Below are 6,672 nucleotides of genomic sequence, written 5' to 3'. Positions count from 1 at the left end.
ATGAGGTCAGTCTGAACTCACGAAGTGAAACCCTGCCTCAAATAATTAAAATGATGATATCTGTTTTGCAGGGTTGCAGTGTAACAAAATGAGGCATGTACAATGCTGGGCGCACAGTAGCTCAGAGACTTGATTTCTTTCACGGCGTCAGAGTTCCTTCCTGGTCCTACCCTGGTGTTCCTGGTCCCTGCCCTCCTTTCGAGCCCTAAAGACCCGTGTTAGTGGGTGGTTTTTTGTTTTTGTTTTTGATTAGGAATTGAACACAGCCCCTTGCGCTTTGCCAGGGAAGCGCTTATTCTACCGAGCCATCTCTCCAGTCCCCTGTTAGTGGGTTTCTTTGCAGAGGAATACTCTGTACAGCGTTTTTATCTACCTGCAGGCCTGTCGGAGTTGAGGCTGCCGGTCCCCTCAATCCAACATGGGGCCTGACTGTACCACAGTTTACCTAGGTCACCTTAGACAAGACCTTCAACTCTCTCTTCATCTTCCTAAGATTTGGCAGTGTATCTCTGCCACCCCGTCCATAGCCAAAAGTCTATGCACCTCAAACAGAATTTCCCCTTACAATTGTACTTTCAGTTTGTTTGGTTCATTGGTTGGTTGGATTTTTTGAGACAGGGTCTGGCTTTTCACTTAGGCTGACCTCAAACTCTGGTCTTTCTGAGTGCTGGGATTACAGGTACTCACCATGCCCAGCTTTTTTTTCATTTCTAAAAGTGATTATCAGCCAGGTATGGTATTGCACACATGTAATTACAGCATGTTGGAGGCTGAGGCAGGAGGATTGCCATGAGTTCAAGCTTGGGCTACATAGTTAGACCCTGTTTCATAAAAACAAAACAAAAATAAATAATTCACCTTTCCTCCTAGGAGCCCTGCCCCTTTTTTTGTTCTGTACTTGGATTTGAACCTGAGGCCTTTGCACAATTACCAACCTTGTCTTTTTTTTTTTTTTTTTTTTTTTTTTTTTTTTTTTGGTGGAACCGAGGATTTTACTCAGGTAAGCTAGTCTTTTTAAATATTTATTTATTAAGAGAGGAGTCACTAAATTGTCCAGGTTGTTACTAAATTTCCCAAGCTAAATTTCAATTTCCCAAGAACTTGAAATCTTCCTGCCTCAGCCTTCCAGAGTACTGGGATTACAGATGCATGCCACTATGCCAGAATTCCTAGAAGCCTTAAAATCATTTTTGGAAGGCTTCCTTCCAGTAAAGCCCCTCTTACTGACAGTGTCCAAGCCTCCCAGTCCATTCCTGCTGACTGCTGAGGCTTTTCCCTCCTCTCAGCAGATGGCTTTGGCCCTGCTCACCCTCTACTTTGTTTCCACCTCAACATTTCGGTGGATTTTTTTTTTTTTTTTTTTTTTTTTGCAGAACCAGGGATTGAATTCAGGCCCTTGCGCTTGCCAGGGAAGCACTTATTCTATTGAGCCATCTCCCCAACCCCTCAGTGATGGATTCTTAACTGTGGCACAAGAATGTCATGTAGGTGGGGCTGGTGAGATGGCTCAGTAGAATAACACTTGCCTAGCAAGCACAAGGGTCTGAATTCAATCTCCAGTTCTGCCAAAAAAAGAAAGGAAGTGCTGAGAAGATCCTTAGTTTCGCTGTCAGTGGGCAAGCAGTGCTCCGCTGAGTATCGGGTCTGACCCCAGTCCTAGTCCTGACGGCTCGTTAGTTCAGACTCCTTTCCCAGACTCACCCTCACACTGAGATTAACCTTGTAGTTAGTCTTAACATGAGTGTATGCTAAGTGGTACTTCTCATATCACAGAAATGTGTCTTCAGAGGAGGAAGCACTCTGAAATCCTCATGCTGAAGCTGTGCAGTACAAGAGGCAGGACAGTGTGACTATATTGGACTGTTTGTGAAAACGGGTGTGTCTGTGTGAGATGGCCATGTGTGTGTGTGTGTGTGTGTGTGTGTGTGCACGCGCACACATAAGGAGATGCACACCTGCCACACATTTGCTTTCCTTTGCCTGGGCCTCTGTCCCCAGAGTGAATGTTCCTACTCCTAATTCAGTATGTTATAAATTACATTACTCCTACTTTGTCAACCTTTGTGTGTGTGCACGTGTGGGTGTGTGTAAGGGATGGAACCAGGACTGCACACGTGTAGGTCAAGCACTGTACCACAGAGCCATGCCCCCAACCACTTAATCATTTTTTGAAAAGATGAGGGGCCGGGGAGATGGCTCATAGAATAAATGCTTCCCTGGCAAGTGTAAAGGCCTGAGTTCAATCCTCTGTTCTAAAAAAAAGAAAAAGAAAACATAAGTGCTGCCGCTGCCCCGGGGACCCCAGCACAGTGCTGTCGGAGAAGACCTGCGAGCAGCGCTGCACCTTTGAACAAAGAGTAGAAGACATCTGGCTCATCCGAGAGCAGCATCCCACCAAAATCCCCGTGATCATAGAGCGATACAAGGTCGAGGAGCAGCTGCCAGTCTTGGACAAAACAAAGTTCCTGATCCCCGACCACGTTGACATGAGCGAGCTCATCAAGATCATCAGGCGGCGCCTACAGCTCAGTGCCAACCAGGCCTTCTTCCTGCTGGTGAACGGCTACAGCATGGTGAGCGTGTCCACTCCATCTCGGAGGTGTTCGAGAGCGAGAAAGATGAGGACGGCTTCTTGTGCATGGTGTCCGCCTCCCAGGAGACCTTCGGCAGGAGCTGTCCGTGTGCACCTGGAGAGTGCACGGAGGTCCCTGAGCCCTTGCCAAGGAGAAAAAGAAATGTTACAACCGAGAAGGCGCAGCTTGCATAGGCAGGTCGTCAGGACAGTCTTGTTCCCACCTAGGAGTTTCAGGAAGTTGTTTTTGTATTTTATGCAGAAAAACTTGAGTTCCGGCGAGCATACTTAGCTTTGGAAAGCTCTGTTATTTAACCTCAGCTACCTTGTTTTCAAAGTTTAGAAATTTAAAAATAAAATACTTTGCATCCTAAATTGCCAGTAAAACAGACCTTCAATTATTTTAACGCTTTTCCCATAGTAGGAACTTGCAGTTGGGGAAGCAGCTTAACTTGAGGCAGTCGAGACGCGGAGCCCTTCCGGAAGGGCTTCCCTCCCCTCTGGGGAGAGCTTGAGGCCCACCAGGCTGCAGGCAGAGGAGGAGCAGCGAGCCAGTCCCCATGAGTTCTGCTCAAGGTGCCACATAATGGGAGCAGCAACCCTGAGTCCTGTCACTTGTGTCGTTTCCCATGCCACACTTTGCCTGTGGCCTGAGTGGCGTGGAATGCACTTTCCAGTCGCAGGTACTTGGGGTATTAGAGATGGGTTCTCTGCCACTGCTGTCTCACTGTGTGCCCAGGGCACAGGACTCATCCCACAGCCGCACACAGACCTGTGTGGCAGTGTCAGAAAGGTCAGTCCCACTGCCACCAAAGCAGGCTCTGCTTGGGGCCATCTGCTGTTGCAGAAGGAGAAGCAGCAAGGCCACTCCAGGGCCCTCGTCCTGCATGCGCGTCCCCTGTGTGTTCTCACATGGTGTTAAGTTCTCCATCTGTTTCCTTTAGACTATACATCCCACTGTATCAAGACCCTTGTAACTGCTGTGTAATCAATACAATGCCTATGCTGTTGCTTCTTAAAAACCAAATACCATGCTGACAGGGCTGATGTTTATTTATAGGGTATTTAAAAGCAGTACATGGGGCCGGGGAGATGGCTCAGTGGAATAAGCGCTTCCCTGGCAAGTGCAAGGACCTGAGTTCAATCCCCGGTTCCACCAAAAAATAAAATAAAAGCAGTACACTTTTAACACATTAAGTGAATAAAGATGTAGCTGAACTGTCAAAAAAAAAAAAAAAAAAAGAGAGAGAGAGAGAGAAAAAGAAAACACATGATGAGGGCTGGGCCCTAGGCTCTGACATGCCATGAAGCCTCAGGAGTAGGACTCCTCACCTCACACCTACTAGTTCTCAAAGTCCTAGGTTGGAGATGGGTGCTGTGGATCACACCTTTAAACCCTACACTCTGGAAGGCTGAGGCAGGAGGATCACAAGTTTGAGCCCAGCCTGGACAAATGACCAAAACCTTGACTTAAAAAGGGGTTGAAGGATATAGCACAGTGCAAAATCTCTAGATTCAATCACCAGTACTACAAAAAGAACAAAAAAATGAAAAAGTTCTGAGTTCAGTTAGTATCTCACTTTTGTCACTGCTGAGACAAAATACATGACACCTGCAAGTTAATGGTTTATTTAGCTCAGAGTTTGTAGAGGTTTCAGTTCATAATTGAAATCACAGAGGAAATAGCAGACAGGCATTACAGAGGAGAACAGTTCATGGGGCACAAAAGGAAGCAAACAAGCAAGGGGGCACCACCGCTCCTGCCCCTTCATCCTATCCAGGCTGCTCAGGGTGGGCAGCACTCACACTCTTAATCCTGTGCCCCTGAGCCTCCTCTACTGCACCATGAATCAGTTCCAGCATCACACAGCTGGATGTGGTGGTGCATGCTGGTAATCCCAGCACTCAGGGAGCTGAGGCAGGAGGATTGCTGCAAGTTTAAGGCTAGCCTGGCTATATAGTTTGTTCAGGAGCAGCCTGAACTACACAGCAAGACCCTATCTCAAAAACAAAACAAAACAAAACAAACAAACAAAAAAAAAAAAAACAAAAAAACAAAAAACAGAATTACACAGAACTCCAGACTCCAGCCATCTCTAAAAAAGCCCCATATTTGACTGGATGAGACTGTAGGGGGACATCTAGACAAAAGCCTTGACAGTTGGGATGGAGTTGTAGCCCTGTGGTAGTATAGCAGAAAAGGTGCCTTCCCTCCCAGCCAGTATACTTCAGCATCTTAGTTGCCCAGGTAACAGATCCTGTCCCAGTTCCAGTTGCTCCTGTCTCTTAGAAATGGCTGGTCATGCTGATACACAGTTGGTCACTATAATGCACATTGTATAAACCAATCCCCAGTCGACAAGCCATTCTGCCTCTGGACTTCCTGCTTGCTTGTCCTGCATAATCCCTAGACTACCAGAGAACAGGGCCTGGTATTCTGGGAATGATCCAAATCAGTGCCAGTTATAAGTATGCCTCCAAATCCTGGGTTTGGTTTTGGTGTTGCAGTAGCCCACTTGCCTACCAAGTACAAGACCTTGAGTGTGAGCTTTGATCTTCAGCACGGTAACAAGAAAGTTCTAGGTATAGCCGCCAACGTATCAGATGCTGTTCCCTCATGATGTAACGCATGTTATTTTGTGCCTTGCTGGGCTAGAAGACAAGTATGCTTCCCATCTGCGATGCACCAGACACTGCTGGCACAGCCGCACGGCTTTCAGGCCAGCAATAACATAGCCTGTCTTTTACCTGCATTGGGTAGACCTAAACCACTAGACCAGAGGCTCTCAACTGGAGTACTTTTGTCCTCCTAGCCTAGGGGACATGGGACAACTCAGAGACATTTCTGATGGCTGCACCTGGAGGAACTGTGCAAGGCTGGCGCCCTGCACATAGCAGAGGCCAGGCTACAGTGGGGGAATGTGATAGCCGTGAACCAGGAGTCAGCAGCCCAAACGTGACCAGGTCCATGGCTGAGAAGCCCAGCCTATGGTTTCATGCACATCCAGCAAGTGCTAGTGCTGGTGCTAACTGCAAAGCCTCCCAAGGGAGTGAAGAGGGGCAAGGGCCAGAGGGATGCGATAACACAGTCAGGCAGTGATTCTCAGACTTTGCTTTTCAGCAGCAGAATCAATCTCTGGTGAATGACCTTCATTCTATTGTATAACTGCATTTCTTCTGTCCTTAAAGGAGCCCTGTGAACTAGTAAGGAAAAAAAAAAAAAAGGAGGGAGGGCACTGGGGAGGTAGCTTACGCAAGTGCAAGATCCTGAGTTCAATCCCTGGTAACACACATACATGTGCACAAACACACACACAAATCAAGTTCAGAAAAAACGCAGAAGTCTACTCGAAAATGAAGAGTTTGGTATAGCAATGTCATCTTTTTCTTTTTTTGGTGGAACCGGGGATTGAACTCAGACGCTTGCGCTTGCCAGGGAAGCGCTTATTCTACTGAGCCATCTCCCCGGTTTTTCAATAAATATTTTGAGACTTAAAAAATAAAGTGAAGAGTTCAGGGTCACCACATGTGACCTTCAGGTTTAAATGTCACGGGTGGCTTCCAGCCTCAGGGCTACAGCACTTGGTCACATGCGCAGTGCCTCTTCAACACCTCAAACCCAAAACAACAAGGACAAAAAGCATTTTTCCAAGTCATTTATGTCTATGTGAATGGGTATTAGGTACAAGTAGAATGAAGACAAGCTTCTACATCAATTAACTCTGAACAACTTTGAAGACATAGATGGAAGGAATGTTGTTATAGTTAGTTCACCCAATTCTTTGAACTTTCTATTTATCCTAAACAAATGCAATTTTCTATTCTCAAAAATCACTCTTGCCTGTAATCCCAGCACTCGGGTAGCTGAAGCAGGTGGAGCCACTGTGAATTTGAGGCCTGCCTGGCTACAAAGTAAATTCAAAGCCAGTCTGAACTGCTTAGTGAAATCTTGTCTCAAAAAAGAAAAGAAAAATCACTTTAAAAAAAAAAAAAAAAGAATCACCTTTAACTGTCTACTAACTGAAAAATTGGTTAATTTTTTTCCCTTGAGTTTTTAGAAAGCAAAGAACTGGAAACTACCTGACTTTCAAAAAGATTTG

At 46.2% G+C, this 6,672-nt stretch overlaps 1 pseudogene; it reads left to right on the top strand.

Moving 5' to 3' along the window:
* On the top strand, nt 1-2,843 carry LOC101584534 (annotated as a pseudogene).
* The last annotated feature ends 3,829 nt before the right edge of the window (nt 2,844-6,672 follow it).

Source organism: Octodon degus, unplaced genomic scaffold (genome assembly GCF_000260255.1).
Source record: "Octodon degus isolate 3935 unplaced genomic scaffold, OctDeg1.0 scaffold00046, whole genome shotgun sequence".
NCBI lineage: Eukaryota > Metazoa > Chordata > Mammalia > Rodentia > Octodontidae > Octodon > Octodon degus.
This window is presented reverse-complemented; position numbering and strand designations above follow the sequence as displayed.